Source organism: Lepidochelys olivacea (genome assembly GCF_965140295.1).
Source record: "Lepidochelys olivacea isolate rLepOli2 genome assembly, chromosome: 23".
Taxonomy (NCBI): domain Eukaryota; kingdom Metazoa; phylum Chordata; order Testudines; family Cheloniidae; genus Lepidochelys; species Lepidochelys olivacea.
The window spans coordinates 9,903,033-9,929,689 of record NC_140433.1 but is presented as its reverse complement, the minus strand read 5'-3'; the positions used below and the strand labels follow the sequence as shown (position 1 = coordinate 9,929,689).

At 43.5% G+C, this 26,657-nt stretch overlaps 1 long non-coding RNA gene across 1 annotated transcript; it reads left to right on the top strand.

Annotated features, from left to right (window-relative positions):
- The first annotated feature begins 2,576 nt into the window (after positions 1 to 2,576).
- LOC311512041 lies at positions 2,577 to 8,695 on the top strand. The gene is made up of 4 exons (XR_014709380.1): positions 2,577 to 2,599; positions 2,913 to 2,933; positions 6,308 to 6,328; positions 8,674 to 8,695. It is a non-coding gene; the product is annotated as an uncharacterized lncRNA (long non-coding RNA).
- The last annotated feature ends 17,962 nt before the right edge of the window (positions 8,696 to 26,657 follow it).

Here is a 26,657-nt window from a genome sequence, read left to right as displayed (position 1 = left end):
TGTTCTCAGTGGTACCAGATGACAGAACAAGGAGTAATGGTCTCAAGTTGCAATGGGGGAAGTTTAGGTTGGATATTAGGAAAAACTTTTTCACTAGGAGGGTGGTGAAACACTGGAATGCGTTACCGAGGGAGGTGGTGGAATCTCCTTCCTTAGAAGTTTTTAAGGTCAGGCTTGACAAAGCCCTGTCTGGGATGATTTAGTTGGGGATTGGTCCTGCTTTGAGCAGGGGGTTGGACTAGATGACCTCCTGAGGTCCCTTCCAACCCTGATATTCTATGATTCTATGATATGATAGGAGCCAGATTTCAAATACAGCATGAATTTGGATGAAGATATTATGAAAACAGTGATCCTACACTGTGAAGAATAGATAATTTTGCTTGATGGTACAAGAGATAGTGAGAGAGTGAAATAGTGGCTATATATGTATAACATAAAACAAGTATTAAAGATTAAATACTCCGTCATATGTGGCTCATTAAATAAGGCTGATTCATGTCATTCATTAAGTTAAGAATTCAATCAGCCAATTGTAATGTTAAACCAAATTTCCAATGACAAAACGCACATTTTGAACTGATTTAATCTGTTGCAGAGCAATCCCGCAATGACTATGGTAAGTTTGCAATGATTCTAAGCAGTTGATCTCAGATATTTTTCTCTCTCAGAAATGTATATCCTATTTTACTGAGCTGTCTAATTGATCTAGCTGCCTAGACCCCCTGGGATGTCACCTGGTGTACAGGGATGCCACTGAGTCAGACTATTCTGCCAGCCTCGGCCCCCTTTTACCTGGTCTTGCTGGGCTAGCTTTTCCAGCGAAGCACACAGGCAGGGCCACACACAGCTGCACAGAGGGACAGAGATCCACGCTGGGAAGGCTCAGTTTAAGGGGCTTGCCACAGCCAGATGTCCACCCCCTTTGGAGTACAAACCCAAAATTATATGAAATTCGCCTCCTCCCTCAATGTGGAGGAGGGTATTCACAACTTCTTGCCCCCCCCAGTTAAAAATCACACAAACTGGGTTATATTGTAAACCAGAAATAAATTTGTTAACTATAACAGGTGTATTTTAAGTCGTTAAGGAGGTAGCAGACAGAACAAGGCAGATTACTAAGAAAATAAAACAGAGCATGCAAACTAAGCTTAATACACTAAAGAAACTGGTTGTATGTAAGCTCTCACCCTAAATGTGATTCTAATAATCTTATTCACAGGCCAGATGCCCTTCTAGCCTGGGGCCAGTTATTTCCCCCAGTTCATAGAATCATAGAATATCAGGGTTGGAAGGGACCTCAGGAGGTCATCTAGTCCAAACCCCTGCTCAAAGCAGGACCAATCCCCAATTTTTGCCCCAGATCCCTAAATGGCCCCCTCAAGGATTGAACTCACAAGCCTGGGTTTAGCAGGCCAATGCTCAAACCACTGAGCTATCCCTCCCCCCAACATTAGTTGTTTCCAGCAGTCATCTTGGATGGGGTAGGAGGGGAGAACTGATGACCTGGATTACCTCACTTCCCACCCTTAAATAGTATTTGCATAAGGTGGGAGTCCTTTGTTTCCTAGTTTGACACACACACACCAGCTTCTCCTGGAAAAGTACAGAATTCAAGATGGGTTCCAGCACCAGGTGACATGGTCACATGCCTCTGTTGGGCCCCTGTGGCTATTCTTCACAGGCTGACCCACAAGTTCACAGGAAGACTAAGCTCTTTTACAGTCCATTGTCTCTTGCTGGTTGGCCATCAGCACTGTCCAGCTTTTTCATCATTGTACCTGAAGTATTAGCAGGGGGTGTCATCCAAAGTAGCATAGTTGAAATATAGACACAGAGTCAATATTCCTAATTTCAGATACAGAAATGATACAGGCATACAAATAGGATAATCATATTCAGTACATTATAACTTTTCCAATGATACCTTACAAGAGTTATCTTGCATAAAGCATATCTTAATTATGTCATATTCCTACCACAAGCATATTTTCATAAAGAATATGGAGTATAACTATGCTTCCAGAGTAATTCAGATTTATAAGAATCCTTCTCATTGTGCCTGTATCATCCTGAACTCATACTCCAGCTTCAGAAGACTTAAAAATTATCTCCAGTCATCAGTGGGACAGACACAACTGAATAATGTAACTGTCCTAATGTTCATCAAGACAATACCAGGGAACTAGATGTAAATAAGATTGACAGTTTCATCCAGAAAGCTACAGTGAGACATAATGTCTTTAAATTGGGACATTAGTTAAGACAGCTTGTAGGTGATTGCAATGGTTTTAATATAATGTAATTCATGATAATGTAATTATGTAGTTCATAACAATTTAATCATTATTAAAATAGTAAAGATAGCAATGATAGACACATTCAATAATTAGAACAGGTAAGAAGTATATAAATATGCTGAAAATAGCCTCCCCCCAAAACTGGCAGAGTATACCACCACCCTGCTCAGCACACACACCACTTCGATAGCACCCACCGGCCAAAAAAAAAAAAGTCAGTGCCTATAGAACAGGAGAAAAACTCTTCCATTATTCACATCTGTGTCATTCCTTTTCAGACCGACTACGGATGGAAATGGGTAAGTTTGACTTGATTTATGTAGGTTTCCACTCAAGTAGAAAGGGATGGAGCATATAATGGAATTACAGGTGCTTCATATTTGCTGATCAAAGCAGTGCTCCCTTTCAGAGCAATCCACTGCACAGCGGTGGCCAAGTCCATCTCTGCTGTAACTTCAGTAATGTCAGTGTAGTTACACCAGGGAAAAATAAGCCCCAAGGTTTTTTCTGCAATCTTATTATAATCGCAGCTAACAAACCCCTATCCCAACTCACTCCCTCCTCCCATTTAAATCATTTTTTACTAAAGAAAATTGTGTACTTTCTTTTTAGATCAACTGCAGAGGGAATGGGGTAAGTTTACATTGATTTCTGTAAGCTTCTACTCAAGCTACCAAGACAAGGAAAAGTTATTGAAGCTGTATTGGTCCCAGAACATTAGAGCAACAAGGTGGGTAAAGTAAAGTCTCTCATTGCACCAACTTCTGTTGGTGAAAGAGACAAGCTTTCAAGCTTACAGAGAGCTCTTTTTTTTCAGATCTGGGAACAGCTCTGCAGAACCCCTCTGTGTGAGCTTGAAAGTTTGTCTTTCAACAACAGAATTTGGTCCAATAAAAGATATTACCTCACCCACCTTTTCTCTCAAAAAAGCAAGAATATATTTGTAAAAATGTGTTTATTTTATCTCAGCTAAACAATGTGCCCATGTGCAAGCTGTGAGCACCCTGCAAATTATTTCAAAATACAAAATCAGATAAAAATTTCACTCCTTCTGTCTGATAACATCTCAACATATTGGTGAGTTCTGAAGCATGCTCTGAAAGTTTGGCAATCCATGCTATTTCAGACCTAGGTCAGGAGGGTATTCCAAAGCCCCAGGAACTTTATATTAAGGAGATCTAGCCTCAGCTTCTTTGCTGATTGCAGCTGTGGCATGACATGAAGGAACTGTATGTGATATATATTTATTATCTAGAGTGTTGCTCCATATCAGTGGAGTCTACTACACAGCAGTTGCCAAATTCATCCCTGTTGTGAAGTCAGTGCGATTATAGCAAGGATGAATTAGATGACAGTTTTTGCAAGAGGGCTAATCCATAGAGTGGATTTCTGCTAATCTTTGCATAATGTGCTAAACTTTGATCGTATGAGAAGCAAATATTAAATACAGGTGGGAGAGGTAATTAATGCAGTGACCATGGTATATTGTGAAAAAAAAAATTACATTTTCTTGGAGGACATGAGAAAGAACCAGTGATGGGAACAGCAGGATGGTGGTAAAATATATACATAGTACAAGATATTTGTCCCTATGTGGGTCATTGAATAAGGTTGATTGGTGCTATTCACAAAGTTAAAAATTCAGTCAGCTAAATGTATTGTTAACCAAACGTTCAAGAATAAAAAAAAAAAAATCTAATTTAATCTGTTGCAGTCCAATTCCGTAATGATTGTGATAAGTTTGCATTGATTTGTAAGTAGCGATATTCAGATTTTTTTCTGCTTTGCAATGTGTATCCTATATTTCTAAACTTTCTACTTATTGACTTACTTATTCTGTCTCATTTACCTCAAAATGTCCAGCAGTTTCATTTCTAGAGTGTCTGATCACCTTACAAATCACCACTCTGATAAAAGAAAAGGAGTACTTGTGGCACCTTAGAGACTAACCAATTTATTAGAGCATAAGCTTTCGTGAGCTACAGCTCACTTCCTCAGATGCATATCGTGGAAACTGCAGCAGGCTTTATATATACACAGAGAATATGAAACAATACCTACTCCCACCCCACTGTCCTGCTGGTAATAGCTTATCTAAAGTGATCATCAGGTGGGCCATTTCCAGCACAAATCCAGGTTTTCTCACCCTCCACCCCCCCACACAAATTCACTCTCCTGCTGGTAATAGCCCATCCAAAGTGACAACTCTTTACACAATGTGCATGACAATCAAGTTGGGCTATTTCCTGCACAAATCCAGGTTTTCTCACATCCCCCCCACCCCCATACACACACAAACTCACTCTCCTGCTGGTAATAGCTCATCCAAACTGACCACTCTTCAAGTTTAAATCCAAGTTAAACCAGAACATCTGGGGTGGGGGGGTAGGAAAAAACAAGAGGAAACAGGCTACCTTGCATAATGACTTAGCCACTCCTAGTCTCTATTTAAGCCTAAATTAATAGTATCCAATTTGCAAATGAATTCAGCAGTTTCTCGCTGGAGTCTGGATTTGAAGTTTTTTTGTTTTAAGATAGCGACCTTCATGTCTGTGATTGCGTGACCAGAGAGATTGAAGTGTTCTCCGACTGGTTTATGAATGTTATAATTCTTGACATCTGATTTGTGTCCATTTATTCTTTTACGTAGAGACTGTCCAGTTTGACCAATGTACATGGCAGAGGGGCATTGCTGGCACATGATGGCATATATCACATTGGTGGATGTGCAGGTGAACGAGCCTCTGATAGTGTGGCTGATGTTATTAGGCCCTGTGATGGTGTCCCCTGAATAGATATGTGGGCACAATTGGCAACGGGGTTTGTTGCAAGGATAAGTTCGTGGGTTAGTGGTTCTGTTGTGTGGTATGTGGTTGTTGGTGAGTATTTGCTTCAGGTTGCGGGGCTGTCTGTAGGCAAGGACTGGCCTGTCTCCCAAGATTTGTGAGAGTGTTGGGTCATCCTTTAGGATAGGTTGTAGATCCTTAATAATGCGTTGGAGGGGTTTTAGTTGGGGGCTGAAGGTGACGGCTAGCGGCGTTCTGTTATTTTCTTTGTTAGGCCTGTCCTGTAGTAGGTAACTTCTGGGAACTCTTCTGGCTCTATCAATCTGTTTCTTTACTTCTGCAGGTGGGTATAGCTGTAGCTCACGAAAGCTTATGCTCTAATAAATTGGTTAGTCTCTAAGGTGCCACAAGTACTCCTTTTCTTTTTGCGAATACAGACTAACACGGCTGTTACTCTGAAACCTGTCACTCTGATAAAGTGTCTCATATTGTCTATATGCCTCCCAGAAGCTAGCAAGCAATAATTATTAAACATTTTTTTGCAAATTTCCTACTTCTCTCTTTGTTTTCCTTTTTGCAGCTATGGGAAAGCCAGGCTAAATGAATGGGTTGTCCACTTGCTCTGCATTTTGAAAACTGTGACATGATTATCACAGTTCAGGGCAACTCTCCCTGTGTTACCCCTCTGTGGTCTCTTGAGGGCTCATCAGCCATCACCTCTCTAGGGCAGAGATCTCTGTCTCTCTCCCTCCTGTCTGGGGTTTGTCCAGGCTGCACAGTTCCCTGCCTACAATGTGATATCCCCAGCAAGTCAGACTGCCTAAACTGGCCTGCATCTGTACTTTACTTTCTCTTCAAAGGCTATGTGCAGCTGGAATTGCCAGCAGGCACCGGTTACTGCATAGCTTTTTATTTGTAAACACATTTCTTTGGAAAGTGAAAGCATTACAGAGAAAACACTGCAGTAAGATATCCCAAAGATATTTTAGGAATTTGCCATATCTGTCACAGTAATATTCATGGGCGACTGGTATGAGTAGAAGATGCAGGGGGAGCTAATTCCTTATCCATCAGCATCCTGAACCATTACGCTTTTCCTGCACCTTTTTATAGCTCCCACCTAACAGCCACCTTTGCCAAGCCATACTATGTAGAAAACATTTGTTTACAGGATAGAACAAAAACTCTGCTGTTACTCAAATGTGTGTCATTCCTTTACAGCCCAACTACGGGGGGAAATGGGTAAGTTTGGTGTGTTCGGGGTGTGATATCACCTGTTTTCTTTTATCTGTGGGATGCAACCTTAAACAGCTTAAGTTAGTTAACATAATAAAATTGTTTATTTGTTTTACATTTTTTCTTGTTTTCAGTAACCCAAATTTAATACACAGATTAAATTAGTTTGTTTACAATGTAGTAGGGACCAAGTCTTTTATAACACAAGCTATACCTTTGCAATCAATTCTGTGAGCAGGGCCTGCCTCTTGCTCACAACTTAACTTTGCTTTATAGCAGCAAGATTTTAACTACTTTAGCTCAGGCCTCATACCAGGCCTTTGATACCTGGGCTTATGGTTGATACATGGGCTTATGTTTCAGGCCCTCTTCCTACTACACCTTCCATTGATGTAGAGATGGAGCTCATGATGGACTTACATTTGCTTTATATTTGCTGACTGGAGTGCCCCTCCCTCACAGAACAGTCTGCTGCACAGCCGTAGCCAGATGTATCCCTGCTGAAAATGCAGAGCTTCTAGTGCAGTCTCACAGTAATTTAAGCCTAGGGTGACCAGGTGTCCGGTTTTCGACTGGAACGCCTGTTTGAAAAGGGACTCTGGCGGCTCCGGTCAGCACCGCCGACCGGGCCATTAAAAGTCCAGGCAGTCTAAGGCAGGCTAATCCCTATCTGTCCTGGCACTGCGCTGCACCCCAGAAGTCCGGCTTTTAGGCTGGGGTGGCCAAAGGGCTTCATGTGCTGCCCCCTCCCCGAGCACTGGCTCCACACTCCCATTAGCCAGGAACCGCAGCCAATGGGAGAAGGGAGGGTGGTGCCTGTGGGCGAGAGCAATGCGTGGAGCCTCTGCCCCCACACCCCAGCACCCGAACGTGCTGGCAACTTCCGGGGCACATCGCGGTACCAGGACAGATAGGGACTAGCCTGCCTTAGACCGGGTGTGCTGCTGACTGGGAGCCACATGAGATAATCCTGTGCCCCAATGCCGAGACCCAACCCTCTGCCCTAGCTCTGAGCCCCCCACCAAACCCGGAGTCCCCTCCCACACCCCAACCCCCTGCATCAACCTGCACCCCCCTCCCACATTCTGAATCCCTTGGCCCCACCCCCCAGCCTGGAGCCCCCTCCTGTACCCCAAACTTCTCATCCCCAGCCCCACTCCAGAACCCACATCCCCAGCCATAGCCCTCACCCCCTCCTGCACCCCAACTCCCTGCCCCAGCCCAGAGCCCCCTCCCGCATCCTGAACCCCTCATTTCTGGCTTCACCCCAGAACCCACACCACCAGTTAGAGACCTCACACCCTCCCTCACCCCAACCCCCTTCCCCAGCAGAGTGAAAGTGAGTGGGGGTGGGGGAGAGTGAGCCACACAGGGAGGGGTAATGTAGAGAGCGGGGACAGGGCCTCGGGAAGGAGCGGGGCTCATGTGTTCAGTTTTGTGCAATTAGAAAATTGGCAACCCTATTTAAGCCCTAATCATGAATTAGGCCTTTCTAAAAAATAAAGAAAAAAATTTGCTGTCTTTTTATAACTCTCACCTAACAGACATCTACCCCCTCTCAACCTCTATAAAAGAATTTTTTTGAAGAAGAGGGAAATTATTTTCTTACTCAAATAGTTGTCATTCTTTTGCAGACCAACAACGGAGAGAAATGAATAAGTTTTAATTGATTTATATAGCCTTCTACTCAAGCAAAAGAAAAAAAAGAGAGGCTATATGGTGGAATTGTGGATGCTGTGTATTTGTTGTTTAGAAATCGGTTCTCTCTGAAAACATTCCACTGCATAGATATGGCTAAATTCATCCCATCTGAAACTACAGTGATGTCAATGTAGTTACACTTGGGTAAATTAGCCCCTAGGATTTTTGTAAAACTCCAACCTATTTTTTCTCCATTTGTATTCAGATGTTTACAGCGCACGGGGGGTGGTGGTGGTGTAATTATTTCATTAGTCATATGCGCAATATTGCCCACAGCCTCCTATCCACCCGCAGATTTGAGAAGGAATCTTTAGGAGCAGCATGTATTTGAATGTCCAGCAACAGTAAATTCTCCAGAAGGACCTAGAGGTTGATAGTCAAATTCAGTACAGTACTTCTGTCCATGAATCCTCCTTCATTCTTAATTATCAGGAGGGGGTAAATAAAGCAATTTAAAAGATGCTTGAAGAAAAGGGCAAAAATCACATACTTACTCAAGTTTCAGAGTAGCAGCCGTGTTAGTCTGTATCCGCAAAAATAAAAGGAGTACTTGTGGCACCTTAGAGACTAACAAATTTGTTAGTCTGTAAGGTGCCACAAGTACTCCTTTTCTTTTTATAATTACTCAAATGTGTGTCATTCTTTTACAGATGAGCTTCAGAGACAAAGGGGTAAGTTAGCACCGAGTTGTGCAGCTTTCTACTCTTGAGGGGAGAGAGGATATTGGCTAGATATAACTATATTATTGTTGAAGGAACCAAGGGCAGCAGTGTTGAACGGGAGGGAGATTTGAGAAGTTTATTGCAGCTGGTACTTGGGTTACATTGATCATTATTCATCGGGGGATTGTTGGGAGTGGCTGTTATTTGTGCTGGGTTGGGAGTGTTAGATTGTCACAGGAAGCTACAGTTTGTTACCATTTTTGGCACATCTGCTGGGAAATCTATGAGCTTCTCCTGGGGAATGTCCTCTCAAGGGGGATGGGTTTCCCAGCTCACAGAGGAGATAAATTGTGCTGCCTGAAAACCTAAAAATTGAAGCCAAAGCAGGCTCTATCCATGGATACTGGACCATCCACAGAGAGATTCTTCTTCTTCAAGTGTCCTCTGCATACTCTCACTCATGGGAACACTCCAGACCAGTGCAGCCCTGAACAGTTGAGTTCTAGCCAATCATAACCACTGAAGTGCTCATGCACTTCCCTCACCTCTCCCCTCCGTAAACTTGGAGCATTCCAAGGCCAGGGTACAAAAGGGGCAGTGAGCTCCTTCTCACTGTGACCAGATGAATAGTTTTATGTGGAGCTTGCATCCGTGATTAGTGGGTAGTGTTAAAACATAGGTTATCAAATATTTCGGAATTAGTTAACATTTAGTGATAGGAGATTAGATAGTTACTTGAACGGAAATGAAGAAGAAACCCAGTTTCAAAAGGTGTGTATCTTGTCTAGTGGTGTTCCCAGCATCAGATACATGTTTAGGTGAAGGACACTCACCCTCCAAGTGTTCAGTTTGCTTTACATTTACCAAGAGAGCAAAGAAAGAAAGACAGAATAGGCTTCAGGCACTTATGTTCCAAAACCATCTGGAACTGGGACAGCACAAGGTTCCAGGAAAGCTCACAGACTAGCAGTGACTCCCGATGAATCTACAGGGAGGAAAAGTAAACCATCTTTCTGAACCCATAATACTAAAGGATCCAGAGGTCAAGATCAGAAAAAGAATTTGTCTGAGGTGTCAGTCTCTAGGACTAGAGGCAATCCTGTTAATAACAACTGGAAGGGCAAGGCAGGCATGAGGATTCAGCCTGAAGTGGCATTGGCTTCTCTGACAAAAGCCAATCCACAGGGGAAAGACTCTTCTGAATCAGATATGTTTAAGGAGTTGAGCAGTGATGTATTTCCTCCTGGGAAGGTGAGGAGACATTTCTGCTCAGATCCAATACTCTCCGATATGGATGAGTTGGTCAAAAAAGGAGGAATAAGGAATCAGCAAAGCCAGGGAATACTATGTTGCTAGAGACTGATAGTGGTGTTGTACTGCAGCAGACAGTAGTTGAGACACAGGTGCATAGTTAGGATCCATCCCCAACTCCACTAAAAATTGTATCAGTTATACAAATGAAAAGAAGGATGTGGTGAAAAAGGCTCAAACGTGTGTTTCCACAGGAAGGGGAGGTCATGTAGAGGAATTTAAATTTTCTTCTCTCCTTCGATCACCTAAACCACCTTCTGGTTTCCCAGAGAAATCCCCCCAGCCCCAATTTCTCTTGTTCAGCCAAAGGTATTGCTATCTCTGGTTCCATCTGAACCAAGAATATTCTCACATCAGAGAAGGAAAATGAATCGTGGACTGGATCCATAGAGGGAGGGAAAGAGAGAAAGAGAGATAGTATTATGGACACATACACCTATATATCTCAGATCCATCCGGGCATATATATATTTCGCTGGATCTAGATGTGGGCTTCGGGCCTAACTGGCAATTACTACCTTGGATCCGAATGTCACAATGGCCTTCTCCAGTAATTTACCAAGAATTCCCTATGTATGGGAATAGGTTTTCTGCAGTTAGAAATGAGCACGTCCCAGATCTAAATGATATGGATCAGATAGAATACATAAGCCCTGCTAAATCTCCTACAACAGGGAGAGATTTTTTATCAGAAGAAGAGGAATCAACGGAAGTGCAGAAGTCAGATCCAGAATCTGGAGAAATGACATCCCCAGATGAGAATGTAGGGGACAAGTCAGTCTTGTCACCTTCAGAAGATGTGGTGGCATCCCATGAGTTAGTGGATCATATGGAAAAGACATTGGATATTCCTTAGTTTCAACTGATGCATCTTCTCATCCTGTATTTGATATACTGGGAGCAGCTGCTAGACAAAGAATTACACTTCCCTTATTGGAAGGATTGTGCACCTTTTGATCTCTGTAAATCTCCCTTTACAACCAATGAACTGGGAGATGGGATCCCTCATTTTCTCAACTTTTATTGAAGAAGGCTGAAAAACTGTACTAGTTTCCTCAGAAAGTTTGGTGACGTTCCACACCCACCTATATCCCAATCCATTGGTTGCAAAGGTGACTTTTCAGAGGTCAAGAGGTGCTCAATCACACTCTGCTCCCTCTGATAAGGAAGGGAAAAGTGTAGATGTCATTGGTAGGAAGACCCTTTGTCATAAATATAAAGGGAAGGGTAAACCCCTTTGAAATTCCTCCTGGCTAGGGGAAAGCTCCTCTCACCTGTAAAGGGTTAAGAAGCTAAAGGTAACCTCGCTGGCACCTGACCAAAATGACCAATGAGGAGACAAGATACTTTCAAAAGCTGGGAGGAGGGAGAGAAACAAAGGGTCTGTGTGTCTGTCTATAGTCGGTCTATATGCTGGTTTCTGCCGGGGATAGACCAGGAATGGAGTCTTAGAACTTTTAGTAAGTAATCTAGCTAGGTATGTGTTAGATTAAAGATTTCTTTAAATGGCTGAATAGAATAACTATTTCTGTCTGTGTATCTTTTTTGTAACTTAAGGTTTTGCCTAGAGGGGTTCTCTATGTTTTTGAATCTAATTACCCTGTAAGATATCTACCATCCTGATTTTACAGGGGGGATTTCTTCATTTCTATTTACTTCTATTTTTATTAAAAGTCTTCTTGTAAGAAACTGAATGCTTTTTCATTGTTCTCAGATCCAAGGGTTTGGGTCTGTGGTCACCTATGCAAATTGGTGAGGCTTTTTAGCCAACATTTCCCAGGAAAGGGGGAGTGCAAGTGTTGGGAGGATTGTTCATTGTTCTTAAGATCCAAGGGTCTGGGTCTGTAGTCACCTAGGCAAATTGGTGAGGCTTTTTACCAAACCTTGTCCAGGAAGTGGGGTGCAAGGTTTTGGGAAGTATTTTGGGGGGAAGGACGCGTCCAAACAGCTCTTCCCCAGTAACCAGTATTAGTTTGGTGGTGGTAGCGGCCAGTCCAAGGACAACGGGTGGAATATTTTGTACCTTGGGGAAGTTTTGACCTAAGCTGGTAAAGATAAGCTTAGGAGGTTTTTCATGCAGGTCCCCACATCTGTACCCTAGAGTTCAGAGTGGGGGAGGAACCTTGACACCCTTTCTTCTACCATTTTAGCAATGCAAATTTCAAATTATGAAGCTGACATAGCAGGTTATCAGAACCAGCTATGGGGGGAAAAGCTATCTTTTATCAAAGTTTTACCTGAGGAAGATCAGAGATCAGCAATTGCTCTACTTACAGGAGGACAGAATGTCACTAAACATCAATTCAGAGCAGCATTTCACTGTTCAGATGCTTCTGTTAGGGCAATAGCTTCATCCATCTCTTTCAGAAGGCATGCATATCTTATGTCAGTAAGCCTGTCTCTCAACACTAAGATGAAGACTGAAACCTTCCCTTTGAAGGGGAAAGTCTGTTAAGTGTACAGAAAAATGAAAAATGTGAAAGCTACAGGTGGGTATCTGGGTTTCTTTACTATGCTAAGAGATTGTGTACAGATCCAGTGTTTAGATATTAAAGATAGTATTTTCAGCTTAATTGATTCCTTACCAGTGTCAGAGGAGGAATTATTATCCTCAGCCTCAATTTCATGCCTCTCCACATCAAGAGCAGAGGAATAAGTCTCATAAGCTTGATAATAAAGAGGGGAAGCTTATGATAGAATCATAGAATATCAGCATTGGAAGGGACCTCAGGAAGTCATCTAGTCCAACCCCCTGCTCAGAGCAGGACCTAATCCACAACTAAATCATCCCAGCCAGGGCTTTGTCAAGCCTGATCTTAAAAAACTCTAAGGAAGGAGATTCTACCACCTCCCTAGGTAACCCATTCCAGTGCTTCACCACTCTCCTAGTGAAAAAGTATTTTCCTAATATCCAACCTAAACCTCCCCACTGCAACTTGAGACCATTACTCCTTGTTCTATCATCTGGTACCACTGAGAACAGTTGAGATCCATCCTCTTTGGAACCCCCTTTCAGGTAGTTGAAAGCAACTGTCAAGTCCCCCCTCATTCTTCTCTTCTGCAGACTAAATAATCCCAGTTCCCTCAGCCTCTCCTCATAACTCATGCGTTCCAGTCCCCTAATCATTTTTGTTGCCCTCCGCTGGACTCTTTCCAATTTTTCCACATCCTTCTTGTAGTGTGGGGCCCAAAACTGGACACAGTACTCCAGATGAGTTCTCACCAATGCCGCACAGAGGGGAATGATCACGTCCCATGATCTGCTGGCAATGCTCCTACTTATACAGCTCAAAATGTCATTGGCCTTCTTGGCAACAAGGGCACACTGTTGACTCATATCCAGCTTCTCGTCAACTGTAACCCCTAGGTCTTTTTCGACAGAACTGCTGCCTAGCCACTTGGTCCCTAGTCTGTAGCAGTTGTGACAGGGTCGGACCTGATGGCTATAGGAGAGTAATAGAAGGCAGATAATATTAGCCCCAGGCTAAGTAGGCCCCTTTTCCCTGAGTAAGGCAACAGGGAAGGTTCCAGAACAATCAGGAACCTTCTGGAAACAATTAAGACAGGCTGATTAGAACACCTGCAGCCAATCAAGAAGCTGCTAGAATCAATTAAGGCAGGCTAATCAGGGCACCTGGGTTTTAAAAAGGAGCTCACTTCAGTTTGTGGTGTGCGTGTGAGGAGCTGGGAGCAAGAGGCACTAGGAGCTGAGAGTGAGAACGCGGACTGTTGGAGGACTGAGGAGTACAAGAATTATCAGACACCAGGAGGAAGGTCCTAAGGGGAGGATAAAGAAGGTGTTGGGAGGAGGCCATGGGGAAGTAGCCCAGGGAGTTATAGCTGTCGCACAGCTATTCCAGCAGGCACTCTAGACAGCTGCATTCCACAGGGCCCTGGCCTGGAACTGGAGGCTGGGCCCGGGTTCCCTCCAAATCCTCCCAACTCCTGGTCAGACACAGGAGGAAAAATGGCCAAGTGAGGGCAGCCGTGAAGCTCCAAGGCAAGCAAATCCACCAATAAGAGCAAGACCCAACAAGGTAGAGCAGGAACTTTGTCACACAGTGCATGGGATTCTTCCATCCTAAGTGCAAAACTCTGCACTCGTCCTTGTTGAACCTCATCAGATTTCTTTTGGCCAAATCCTCTAATTTGTCTACGTCCTCTGTATCGTATGCCTACCCTCCAGCATATCTACCACTCCTCCCAGTTTAGTGTCATCTGCAAACTTGCTGAGGGTGCAGTCCACACCATCCTCCAGATCATTAATGAAGATATTGTACAAAACCAGCCCCAGGACCAACCCTTGGGGCACTCCACTTGGAACTGGCTGCTAACTAGACATGGAGCCATTGGTCACTACCAGTTGAGCCCAACGATCTAGCCAGCTTTCTATCCACCTTATAGTCCATTCATCCAGCCCATACGTCTTTAACTTGCTGGCAAGAATCCTATGGGAGACCGTATCAAAAGCTTTGCTAAAGTCAAGATATGTCATGTCCACTGCTTTCCCCTCATCCACAGAGCCAGTTATCTCATCATAGAAGGCAATTAGGTTAGTCGGGCATGACTTGCCCTTGGTGAATCCATGCTGACTGTTCCAGATCACTTTCCTCTACTCTCAGTGCTTCAAAATTGATTCCTTGAGGACCTGCTGCATGATTTTTCCAGGTACTGAGGTGAGGCTGACTGGCCTGTAGTTCCCCGGATCCTCCTTCTTCCCTTTTTTAAAGATGGGCACTACATTAGCCTTTTTCCAGTCATCCGGGACCTCCCAGGATCACCATGAGTTTTCAAAGATAATGGTCAATGGCTCTGCAATCACATAGAATCATAGAATCATAGAATATCAGGGTTGGAAGAGACCTCAGTAGGTCATCTAGTCCAACCCCCTGCTCAAAAGCAGGACCCATCCCCAATTAAATCATCCCAGCCAGGGCTTTGTCAAGCCTGACCTTAAAAACTTCCAAGGAAGGAGATTCCACCACCTCCCTAGGTAACGCATTCCAGTGCTTCACCACTCTCCTAGTGAAAAAGTATTTTCCTAATATCCAACCTAAACCTCCCCACTGCAACTTGAGACCATTACTCCTTGTTCTATCATCTGGTACCACTGAGAACAGTTGAGATCCATCCTCTTTGGAACCCCCTTTCAGGTAGTTGAAAGCAACTGTCAAGTCCCCCCTCATTCTTCTCTTCTGCAGACTAAACAATCCCAGTTCCCTCAGCCTCTCCTCATAACTCATGTGTTCCAGACCCCTAATTATTTTTGTTGCCCTTCGCTGGACTCTTTCCAATTTATCCACATCCTTCTTGTAGTGTGGGGCCCAAAACTGGACACAGTACTCCAGATGAGGCCTCACCAATGTCGAATAGAGGGGGACGATCACGTCCCTCGATCTGCTCGCTATGCCCCTACTTATACATCCCAAAATGCCATTGGCCTTCTTGGCAACAAGGGCACACTGCTGACTCATATCCAGCTTCTTGTCCACTGTCACCCCTAGGTCCTTTTCCGCAGAACTGCTGCTTAGCCATTCGGTCCCTAGGCTGTAGCTGTGCATTGGGTTCTTCCGTCCTAAGTGCAGGACCCTGCACTTATCCTTATTGAACCTCATCAGATTTCTTTTGGCCCAATCCTCCAATTTGTCTAGGTCCCTCTGTATCCTATCCCTCCCCTCCAGCGTATCTACCACTCCTCCCAGTTTAGTATCATCCGCAAATTTGCTGAGGGTGCAATCCACACCATCCTCCAGATCATTTATGAAGATATTGAACAAAACCGGCCCCAGGACCGACCCTTGGGGCACTCCACTTGATACCGGCTGCCAACTAGACATGGAGCCATTGATCACTACCCGTTGAGCCCGACAATCTAGCCAGCTTTCTACCCACCTTATAGTGCAATCATCCAGCCTGTACTTCTTTAACTTGCTGACAAGAATACTGTGGGAGACCGTGTCAAAAGCTTTGCTAAAGTCAAGAAACAATACATCCACTGCTTTCCCTTCATCCACAGAACCAGTAATCTCATCATAAAAGGTGATTAGATTAGTCAGGCATGACCTTCCCTTGGTGAATCCATGCTGACTGTTCCTGATCACTTTCCTCTCATGTAAGTTCTTCAGGATTGATTCTTTGATGACCTGCTCCATGATTTTTCCGGGGACTGAAGTGAGGCTGACTGGCCTGTAGTTCCCAGGATCCTCCTTCTTCCCTTTTTTAAAGATTGGCACTACATTAGCCTTTTTCCAGTCATCCGGGACTTCCCCCATTCGCCACGAGTTTTCAAAGATAATGGCCAATGGTTCTGCAATCACAGCCGCCAGTTCCTTTAGCACTCTCGGATGCAACTCGTCCGGCCCCATGGACTTGTGCACGTCCAGCTTTTCTAAATAGTCCCTAACCACCTCTTTCTCCACAGAGGGCTGGCCATCTCTTCCCCATTTTGTGATGCCCAGCGCAGCAGTCTGGGAGCTGACCTTGTTTGTAAAGACAGAGGCAAAAAAAGCATTGAGTACATTAGCTTTTTCCACATCCTCTGTCACTAGGTTGCCTCCCTCATTCATTAAGGGGCCCACACTTTCCTTGGCTTTCTTCTTGTTGCCAACATACCTGAAGAAACCCTTCTTGTTACTCTTAACATCTCTCGCTAGCTGCAGCTCCAGGTGCGATTTGGCCCTCCTAATTTCATTCCTACATGCCCGAGCAATATTTTTATACTCTTCCCTGGTCATATGTCCAACCTTCCGCTTCTTGTAAGCTTCTTTTTTATGCTTAAGATCCGCTAGGATTTCACCGTTAAGCCAAGCTGGTTGCCTGCCATATTTACTATTCTTTCGACACATCGGGATGGTTTGTCCCTGTAACCTCAACAGGGATTCCTTGAAATACAGCCAGCTCTCCTGGACTCCTTTCCCCTTCATGTTAGTCCCCCAGGGGATCCTACCCATCCGTTCCCTGCTCTTCCCTCTCTTCGTAAGTGGTGTTTTCGTCCATCCTCCCCGTGGAAGGAAAAGGCCTAGGTAGGGACCGTTGAATAGCGGAAGTCAACGAATGGCTACGCAGGTGGTGTCAGAGAGAAGGCTTTGGATTCTTTGACCATGGGATGGTGTTCCATGAAGGAGGAGTGCTGGGCAGAGACGGGCTCTATCTTACAAAGAGAGGGAAGAGCATCTTTGCCAGCAGGCTGGCTAACCTAGTGAGGAGGGCTTTAAACTAGGTTCACCGGGGGAAGGAGACCAAAGCCCTGAGGTAAGTGGGAAAGCGGGATACCGGGAGGAAGCACAGGCAGGAATGTCTGTGAGGGGAGGGCTCCTGCCTCATACTGGGAATGAGGGGAGATCAACAGGTTATCTCAAGTGCTTATATACAAATGCACAAAGCCTTGGAAACAAGCAGGGAGAACTGGAGGTCCTGGTGATGTCAAAGAACTGACGTGATCGGAATAACAGAGACTTGGTGGGATAACTCACATGACTGGAGTACTGTCATGGATGGTTATAAACTGTTCAGGAAGGACAGGCAGGGCAGAAAAGGTGGGGGAGTAGCACTGTATGTAAGGGAGCAGTATGACTGCTCAGAGCTCCGGTACGAAACTGCAGAAAAACCTGAGTGTCTCTGGATTAAGTTTAGAAGTGTGTGCAACAAGAGTGATGTAGTGGTGGGAGTCTGCTATAGACCACCGGACCAGGGGGATGAGGTAGATGAGGACTTCTTCCGGCAGCTCACAGAAGCTACTAGATCGCATGCCCTGATTCTCATGGGTGACTTTAATTTTCCTGATATCTGCTGGGAGAGCAATACAGCGGTGCATAGACAATCCAGGAAGTTTTTGGAAAGCGTAGGGGACAATTTCCTGGTGCAAGTGCTAGAGGAGCCAACTGGGGGGGGGGGCGCTTTTCTTGACCTGCTGCTCACAAACCGGGTAGAATTAGTGGGGGAAGCAAAAGTGGATGGGAATCTGGGAGGCAGTGACCATGAGTTGGTTGAGTTCAGGATCCTGACGCAGGGAAGAAAGGTAAGCAGCAGGATACGGACCCTGGATTTCAGGAAAGCAGACTTCGACTCCCTCAGGGAACGGATGGCCAGGATCCCCTGGGGGACTAACTTGAAGGGGAAAGGAGTCCAGGAGAGCTGGCTGTATTTCAAGGAATCCCTGTTGAGGTTACAGGGACAAACCATCCCAATGAGTCGAAAGAATAGTAAATATGGCAGGCGACCAGCTTGGCTTAATGGTGAAATCCTAGCGGATCTTAAACATAAAAAAGAAGCTTACAAGAGGTGGAAGGTTGGACATATGACCAGGGAAGAGTATAAAAATATTGCTCGGGCATGTAGGAATGATATCAGGAGGGCCAAAATCGCACCTGGAGCTGCAGCTAGCAAGACATGTTAAGAGTAACAAGAAGGGTTTCTTCAGGTATGTTGGCAACAAGAAGAAAGCCAAGGAAAGTGTGGGCCCCTTACTGAATGAGGGAGGCAACCTAGTGACAGAGGATGTGGAAAAAGCTAATGTACTCAATGCTTTTTTTGCCTCTGTTTTCACTAACAAGGTCAGCACCCAGACTGCTGCGCTGGGCATCACAAAATGGGGAAGAGATGGCCAGCCCTCTGTGGAGAAAGAGGTGGTTAGGGACTATTTAGAAAAGCTGGACGTGCACAAGTCCATGGGGCCGGACGAGTTGCATCCGAGAGTGCTGAAGGAATTGGCGGCTGTGATTGCAGAGCCATTGGCCATTATCTTTGAAGACTCGTGGCAAACCGGGGAAGTCCTGGATGACTGGAAAAAGGCTAATGTAGTGCCAATCTTTAAAAAAGGGAAGAAGGAGGATCCTGGGAACTACAGGCCAGTCAGCCTCACCTCAGTCCCTGGAAAAATCATGGAGCAGGTTCTCAAAGAATCAATCCTGAAGTACTTGCATGAGAGGAAAGTGATCAGGAACAGCCAACATGGATTCACCAAGGGAAGGTCATGCCTGACTAATCTATTCGCCTTTTATGATGAGATTACTGGTTCTGTGGATGAAGGGAAAGCAGTGGATGTATTGTTTCTTGACTTTAGCAAAGCTTTTGACACGGTCTCCCACAGTATTCTTGTCAGCAAGTTAAAGAAGTACAGGCTGGATGATTGCACTATAAGGTGGGTAGAAAGCTGGCTAGATTGTCGGGCTCAACGGGTAGTGATCAATGGCTCCATGTCTAGTTGGCAGCCGGTATCAAGTGGAGTGCCCCAAGGGTCGGTCCTGGGGCCGGTTTTGTTCAATATCTTCATAAATGATCTGGAGGATGGTGTGGATTGCACCCTCAGCAAATTTGCGGATGATACTAAACTGGGAGGAGTGGTAGATACGCTGGAGGGGAGGGATAGGATACAGAGGGACCTAGACAAATTGGAGGATTGGGCCAAAAGAAATCTGATGAGGTTCAATAAGGATAAGTGCAGGGTCCTGCACTTAGGACGGAGGAACCCAATGCACAGCTACAGACTAGGGACCGAATGTCTAGGCAGCAGTTCTGCGGAAAAGGACCTAGGGGTGACAGTGGACGAGAAGCTGGATATGAGTCAGCAGTGTGCCCTTGTTGCCAAGAAGGCCAATGGCATTTTGGGATGTATAAGTAGGGGCATAGCGAGCAGATCGAGGGATGTGATCGTTCCCCTCTATTCGACATTGGTGAGGCCTCATCTGGAGTACTGTGTCCAGTTTTGGGCCCCACACTACAAGAAGGATGTGGATAAATTGGAGAGAGTCCAGCGAAGGGCAACAAAAATGATTAGGGGTCTGGAACACATGACTTATGAGGAGAGGCTGAGGGAGCTGGGATTGTTTAGCCTGCAGAAGAGAAGAATGAGGGGGGATTTGATAGCTGCTTTCAACTACCTGAAAGGGGGTTCCAAAGAGGATGGCTCTAGACTGTTCTCAATGGTAGCAGATGACAGAACGAGGAGTAATGGTCTCAAGTTGCAGTGGGGGAGGTTTAGATTGGAGATTAGGAAAAACTTTTTCATTAAGAGGGTGGTGAAACACTGGAATGCGTTACCTAGGGAGGTGGTAGAATCTCCTTCCTTAGAGGTTTTTAAGGTCAGGCTTGACAAAGCCCTGGCTGGGATGATTTAACTGGGAATTGGTCCTGCTTCAAGCAGGGGTTGGACTAGATGACCTTCTGGGTTCCCTTCCAACCCTAATATTCTATGATTCTATGATGTTTGCGAGCAGGCTGTCTAACCTAGTCCGCCACATCCGCCAACTCCTTTAGTACCCTCGGATGCAACGAATCCGGCCCCATGGACTTGTGTTTGTCCAGCTTTTCTAAATAGTCCTGAACCACTTCTTTCTCCACAGGGGGCTGGAGCTTTGTCATATGTGATTCCTAAAAGGTCTCAGATTTAACATGAGGACTTGGAGTTGCAAACCAGTCCAGGCAGACATAGTTTATCCTCAGTTTGGGATTGCTGCTCTGGATTTAAAAGATAGATATTTTCATGTATCAATCATAGAATATCAGGGTTGGAAGGGACCCCAGAAGGTCATCTAGTCCAACCCCCTGCTCAAAGCAGGACCAATTCCCAGTTAAATCATCCCAGCCAGGGCTTTGTCAAGCCTGACCTTAAAAACCTCTAAGGAAGGAGATTCTACCACCTCCCTAGGTAACGCATTCCAGTGTTTCACCACCCTCTTAGTGAAAAAGTTTTTCCTAATATCCAATCTAAACCTCCCCCACTGCAACTTGAGACCATTACTCCTCGTTCTGTCATCTGCTACCATTGAGAACAGTCTAGAGCCATCCTCTTTGGAACCCCCTTTCAGGTAGTTGAAAGCAGCTATCAAATCCCCCCTCATTCTTCTCTTCTGCAGGCTAAACAATCCCAGCTCCCTCAGCCTCTCCTCATAACTCATGTGTTCCAGTCCCCTAATCATTTTTGTTGCCCTTCGCTGGACTCTCTCCAATTTATCCACATCCTTCTTGAAGTGTGGGGCCCAAAACTGGACACAGTACTCCAGATGAGGCCTCACCAATGTCGAATAGAGGGGAACGATCACATCCCTCGATCTGCTCGCTATGCCCCTACTTATACATCCCAAAATGCCATTGGCCTTCTTGGCAACAAGGGCACACTGCTGACTCATATCCAGCTTCTCGTCCACTGTCACCCCTAGGTCCTTTTCTGCAGAACTGCTGCCTAGCCATTCGGTCCCTAGTCTGTAGCTGTGCATTGGGTTCTTCCGTCCTAAGTGCAGGACCCTGCACTTATCCTTATTGAACCTCATCAGATTCCTTTTGGCCCAATCTTCCAATTGGTCTAGGTCCTTCTGTATCCTATCCCTCCCCTCCAGCGTATCTACCACTCCTCCCAGTTTAGTATCATCCGCAAATTTGCTGAGAGTGCAATCCACACCATCCTCCAGATCATTTATGAAGATATTGAATAAAACCGGCCCCAGGACCGACCCTTGGGGCACTCCACTTGATACCGGCTGCCAACTAGACATGGAGCCATTGATCACTACCCGTTGAGCCCGACAATTTAGCCAGCTTTATTTTTAGCCAACAATAAAACCTTGTAATTGGAAATAGCTACATTTTATGGTGGGAAAGGACCATTTGTAGCATAAGGTTCTCCCTTTTGAACCCAGAATGTTTATAAAATCCCTCTCTGTCATAGAAGTATACCTAGGAAGGCAGGGTATGTTCGTGTATCCATACCTGGATGATTGACTAGTAAGAGCGTCATCCAGGGAAGACCTTTACTGCATGTAAAATAAATGTGTTTCCTTTTTTGCCAGGTTGGGGTTACAAATAAATTGGGAGAAATAAAATATAATCCCATCTAAAAAGATCATCTTTATTGGGGGCAATACTAGATTCAACTATGGCAAAAGCTTTCCTTCCAGAGGAGAAATTTATAAAGATAAAAAGTCTATAAATCTCCGATTTCAATCCCTCAACAACTAATAATTGTTTTCTGTGCTTGTTGGGTCTATTGGTAGCAACTATATGCTCATCTTCACGTGAGAGATATGCAGCACTGGTTAGCAGTACATTACAGACCAATTTTAGACAATATGTGTCACAAATTAGTAATTCCACAGCAGGTGTTGGCATCATTAAAGTGTGGACAAATGTTCAAAATTTGTGAAAAGTATGCTTTTCAATTCCCCTCTTCCGTCATTAATACTTACCTCCAAAGCATCCACACATTTGAACAACAAATTGTTAGCCAGAGCTAATTGGTCTCCCCCTGAAAAAAGATTCTTCATATCAACATGTTAGAGTTCAGCTCAATCAGACTAGCTTTAAAGTAATTTCCACTTCAAGTCTAATGCAAGGTAGTTCAAGTGGTAATGGACAATATGATGGTGTTATATTATCTGAATAAGCAAAAGGAGACGCATTCCTGACATTACGCAGGGAGGCAATGACCTTTTGGAAAGTCCTGAGGTTTGTTCAACCTGCATGCTATTGTATGCATGTCCAACCTGCATGCTATTGTATATGCATGCTATTTATATGATGGTGTTAAATTGTAGGTTTGTCCAATAGTATGGAGCTTTTTCCAATAGCATGTTGGCTACAATTCATGTAGCAGGGAAGCAGATCACTCCTGCAGATTGCCTGAGCAGGTCAACATGTCAGAAGCACAAATGGTCTCTGAAAGACGAAATAGCAAAACATCTCTTCATTTTATGAGGCAATCTGACAATAGACCTCTCTGCATCCAGCAGCAACAGAAAGTATCAGAGATTTTGCTCAAGAGCACACAGAGACAGGGAATCAATACTGGATGCCTTTCTAATACACTCTGGTCAGGGCTTAATACTTCCCCCCATTTCCCCTCATTCAGAGAGTGATAAACAAGATAAGACAAGACAAGGCCAGGGTAATTATAATAGTGCCTGCATGGCCCAGACAACAATGGTATCCAGATTTAATTCACCTGTCAAGAGGACTAATGGAGCTTCTGCCATTGATGTGGTGGCACAACAACATGAGATGGTTTATCACCTGGATCTTCAAAGTCTGTCCATCTAACAGTGTGGGGAGTAGGACTCTGGGAGTGCTAGAGAAGAGCTATTCTTTAGAGATGAAAAATGTACTGTTGTATTCCAGAACAGTCCACACGAAAATGTTACAGTCATAAACGTAAAAGATTTTTACTGTGGATTGCCATGTATGGTATATATATCCATCTACAGCGCCCATTAGTTACAGTACTTATTTGTTTTACAGTATTTATTGTACCCCAGAAAGCAAAGCTCTCTCTGTCTTCAGTAAAGTTTAATATTTTCACCATAATCAGCATATCACATAACTGTGGAGGGGAAAACATTTTTTACTAATAATATTGTTAAAAGGTTCTTAAAAGGCCTTAATAATTTATATCTTCCAATAACAAGTTTCAGAGTAACAGCCGTGTTAGTCTGTATTCACAAAAAGAAAAGGAGTACTTGTGGCACCTTAGCGCTACTGCTCATGAAAGCTTATGCTCAAATAAATTGGTTAGTCTCTAAGGTGCCACAAGTCCTCCTTTTCTTTATCCTCCAATAAAACACCCTCTGCCATCTTGAAATTTAAACATAGTGCTCTCACAATTGATGAAACATCCATTTGAGCCTTTAGGACTCTGTAATTTATTTTATTTGTATACTAAGGCAGTGTTTGTAATAGCCAGTAATGCTGCAAGGCATGTAAGTGAACTGCATGCATTAATGGCTGATCCCCCATTGACTGCTTTTTCAGGAGAAGAAGGAGGTTCTTCATATACCCCCAAAGATTTTACCAAAAGTGATCTCAGAATTTCATATAAACCAATCTATAATTTCACTGGTTTTCTTTCCCAAACATCATACTCAGCATGGAGAGGTTAAAAATACATGTTAGAAATACTTTAACATTTTATTAGGTAGGACCAAAATACCTATCTCACTGAATATGAGCCTGTATGAATACGGCTGAATCATACTGCTGCTCGTGAAAGAAGTTAATAAATCAAGTAGCCAATTGCAATGTTAACCACAAATTCCAAAAACAAAGACATAAATGTTAATCAAATACATTTTTTGCAAATTTCAAAATGAAATTGGTAAATCTGCATTTTTAAGCAATCTCTCATATTTTTTATCTTTCTATATGCATTTTTAAAGAAAAGTGTATATCCTATATTTCAAAATTTTGCTTGCAGGAGAGAAGACAGAAAGAGGTTTTGAAAATAGCAAAAGAGGGAGGGACAGGATACCAGTCTTAGTAATTTAATAAAATCTTAAATTGATAAAACAGCGTTTGCCTGATGTGGAAGTGAATCTACATAGTTGATATTGCAGTGTTTATTTCTTTTTCAGTAACGCTCAAGGGTGAAATTTAGTCTTTCTGCGTGGTTTCTGCTCCATTTCAGTCAGAGAACACACAAAGCTCAACTGTAGACATACCATGAATGATTCATTTAGGAAGACATAGGGAGAGGGCAGTTTCTGCAATTGCTTAGGAACAGGGAGCTTTTCACTGTGATTGGGACAGACTGGCACATGTGAGTAACTCAGTATTGTGCAAACATGGGATTCTGAGTGTTTCTCAGTTGGCTTGAGAGCATTTCTCCCTGGTTAATCTGGGTAATTTCTGCTGCTGGGTATCCATGGGGGTTGGGCATTTATCAGTGGGAAAGGGTCAAAGGGGTTTGGTAACTGTGTTGGTAACTGAAATGCTGTCAGGTTGTCCATATGTCAATATAAAAAGTGAGAATAGTTGTTAACTTGGAGCTTGTTCCTGCTGTCAGTGAAATCAGTGGCAGGAGTCCCACTGATGCCAATGGGGCAGGAATGGGTCCCGAATATGAAAAGACAGTGCATTTATTGGCAATATTTTTTTTTTTTTTGCAGGCCAGCTCCAGGTGGAAAACAGTAAGTTTGTTCTAATTTCTAGGATTTGGAGGCAGAAGGTCAAATATTTCCCTATTGGTGAATTTCTTTAAGAGGGTGATAATGAGAGATCTTCTCAGTTGTGCATGAAAGGGACTCTAAGGAGGTTCCCTCACCTGAGACAGAACAAATTGAGCTTCATTTCCTTGGCGACCATTGAGATAACTAGTAGATAACTAGAACAAGGCAAAATGTGTAGTTACTAGAATGCATGTCATTCCTTTGCAACCAAGCTACAGAAGGCACTAGGAAAGTGTACATTGATTTTTTGCAGTCTTCTCATCAACCAGAGGTGAGAGGCAGTTTACAATGAGACTGCATTGAATCTGAGATTAAGGAGACAAAACTTCACATGTGACTCCCATTGTACAATATCAAATACAATCTCATTTAATCCTCAAATTGTTTTTCTGGCAGGAAACAAAAGTATAAAGTTTTTTGGTGCTATGATATATCAGATAATTTAGAAGATCCTTTACTTAGAAAATTAGTGACATTCTCTGCATCATTTCTTTTTCAGCAACTCTCCAGACGATAATCCGTAAGTCAAAGTTGCCTTTTCAGTACTTCCACTCAAATCAACAAGTGTCTGTGAGAAAGTTTTTCAATCTTTCCTTAATGATGTCCTTCATCCTGCTGGCCGCAAAAGTGTGTCATTGTCTTGTCTGTACAAAATCTTAATTCAGCATATGGTAGGCTCTGAGTAAGGCTGCTTCTATTCTCTGATTTTTTTTAAAAAAACCCTCTATTCATTTGTTCTTCCAGTTTCAGTATCAAAAATGGTCTTTCCAAAATACAAGGGACTGTTCTGAGAAACTTTGGGGGCTGATTTAAAGCCCATCAAATCCAATGAAAAGTCTCACAGGACCTAATTTATTCACTGTATGTAGGTAATTCTTGCTATTCCATAAATTAAGTATTGACGTAGTAAATGGTATCGAGAACCTAATTTTCAATAACAAAAAAAAATACAAATTGTGATAATTTTTATTCTTTTGCAGAACAACTCCAGCGTGACAATGGTAAGTTTGCTCTGATTTCTAAGCAGCTGCACTGAATTGTTTTCTTTATAAGTCCACTGTACATCCTCTATTTCTGAATCTAAATAAAATCCTGTAAATATTCCATTGTGTAGCAGAGTTTAAGAACAGATACTGCACTGTTACTGCACTCTGAGTTATGTGAGGTATCCTTCCCCATTTAAATAGCCCCTTTGTCAAATACAGATTTTTCTCCATTTTCTTTAATAATGCCGTATTCTATCAATTTGTTTGTTGAGAAATATATAAAATACTGATGGGTAAAGTATCCAAGCACCTTAAAAATCATCACTTTTATTGTATAAAGCCCATCATGTTGTCTAGATTTCTCCTTTCACTCCTCCAGGGATCTGATACATCCCTTCCTTTTCCTCTTTACAAATTTGATTGATAAAGGTAATAGTGTTGATGTAATAGATGTCTATAAGGCATTTGACTTGATGCCACATGACGTTTGGATTAAATATGTAGATGAATATAAAATTAAAATGATATACAATCAAGATGACTAACTGATAGCAAAACAAAATAGTAACACAAAATCCTTAGAGAGTGGGTGTTTTTCAGTGAGGTCCCACAGACATCAGTTCTTGGCATTACTCTATTTAACATTTTCATCAATGGCCTGGAAGATGGGAAGATTATTATCCTTCCTATCCACAAAGAAACTTCACCTTCACTAATGGTACATCTACATTGGAGCTGGAGGTGT